We start from the raw sequence: 1,904 nt of genomic DNA, 5'->3' as shown, positions 1-1,904 counted from the left end.
AGGAGGTTGGCACAAGGTACAAGTCACAAAGACCTTGCTAATAAAACAGTCTGTGGTAAAGAAGCTGGTCAAAACCCACCAAAACCAAGATGGCGACAAAAGTGACCTCTGGTCATCTTCACTGCTCATTATATGTTAATTATAACGTATTAGCATGCTAATAGACACTCCCACCAGCACCATGACAGCTTACAAATGCCATGGCAACGTCAGGAAGTTACCCTATATGGTCTAAAAGGGGAGGAACCCTCAGTTCCTGGAACTGCCCACACCTTTCCCAGAGAAATGCACGAATAATCCTCTCCTTGTTAAGCAGATAATCAAGAAATAACATAGCCAGCGAGGAGCCCGTGCTGCTGCTCTGTCTGTGGAGTAGCCATTCTTTTATTCCTTTACTTTCCTAATAAATTTGCTTTCACTTTCTGATATGGACTCGCCCCAAATTCTTTCTTGTGCAAGGTCCAAGAATCCTCTCTTGAGGTCTGGATCCGGACCCCTCTCGGTAACAATGCTGCTCAGGCTGGTCTTGAACCCCAGGGCTCAAGCAATCTTCCTGCCTCAGCCCTCGAGTAGCTAGGACTACTACAGGCGTGCACCACCCTATCTGGCTTAAATCACACTGATTAGTTTTCCTATTTTGTAGTCAGCCCCTTGCCCCACCAAAACAAACAAACAAAACAAAAAAGACAATGCACTGGTTTAAAATACGTCCATGGCCTGGCGCGGTGGCTCACGCTTGTAATCCCAGCACTTTGGGAGGCCGAGGCAGGCGGATCACGAGTCAGGAGATCGAGACCACGGTGAAACCCCGTCTCTACTAAAAATACAAAAAATTAGCCGGGCGTGGTGGCGGGCGCCTGTAGTCCCAGCTACTCGGAGAGGCTGAGGCAGGAGAATGGTGTGAACCCGGGAGGCGGAGCTTGCAGTGAGCCGAGACTGCGCCACTGCACTCCAGCCTGGGTGACAGAGCGAGATTCCGTCTCAAAAATAAATAAATAAATAAAAAATAAAAAATAAATAACATAAAATACGTCCAATTTATCAAGAGAGTAACTTCATTGTTCTTGGGGCCTGTCCCAGGCAGGCCCCTCTCACCCCCACCCCACAAAGGGATGAATAATTGTGCCAATTTCTCCAAGGGTCTAGGGGTTCCAGGACACATAACTTAGGCTGCTAGAGGCTCCAGGAAGACCAAGAAAGCCCTGGGGCAAGTTTTCCTGCAGCAAACTGCCTCCATTGCATGGAGCAGGAGTGGGTGTCTGGAAAGGGTGGGGCAGATAAGGGACTTCACATCAGATCAGCAGCTCTCATGATGAATATATAACAAATAAGTAGTATATGGGCAGTGACTGAAACGTTTGCAGCTTTAAGAAAGAACTCGAATGAGAGCCAAGCCCAAACATTTTTACCTGCTCCAAACAATTTCCGGAATCCCAACTATGGCTTGGGTGGGAAGGAAGAGACTCCCACTTAATTATCTATATGGTTTTAAGGTTTTGGATGACAATATATTTAAAGAAAGTTGCTCTAGGCTGAGCTCTGTGGTTCAGGCCTATAATCCCACCACTTTGCGAGGCCAAGGCAGGCAGATCCCTTGAGCCCACGAGTTCGAGACCAGCCTGGGCAACATGGCGAAACTCCGTCTCTACAAAAAATTAGCTGGGCATGCAGATCACAAGGTCAGGAGATTGAGACCATCCTGGTTAACATGGTGAAACCCAATCTCTACTAAAAATACAAAAAATTAGCCGGGCCTGGTGGCGGGCACCTGTAGTCCTAGCTACTTGGGAGGCTGAGGCAGAAGAATGGCATGAACCCGGGAGGCAGAGCTTGCAGTGAGCTGAGATCGTGCCACTGCACTCCAGCCTGGGTGACAGAGTCTTGCTCTGTCACCCAGGCTGGAG

The sequence above is a fragment of the Hylobates moloch genome, unplaced genomic scaffold (genome assembly GCF_009828535.3).
Source record: "Hylobates moloch isolate HMO894 unplaced genomic scaffold, HMol_V3 SCAFFOLD_29, whole genome shotgun sequence".
In the NCBI taxonomy this organism is placed as follows: Eukaryota; Metazoa; Chordata; class Mammalia; order Primates; family Hylobatidae; genus Hylobates; species Hylobates moloch.
Note: the sequence above shows the minus strand (reverse complement) of the source record.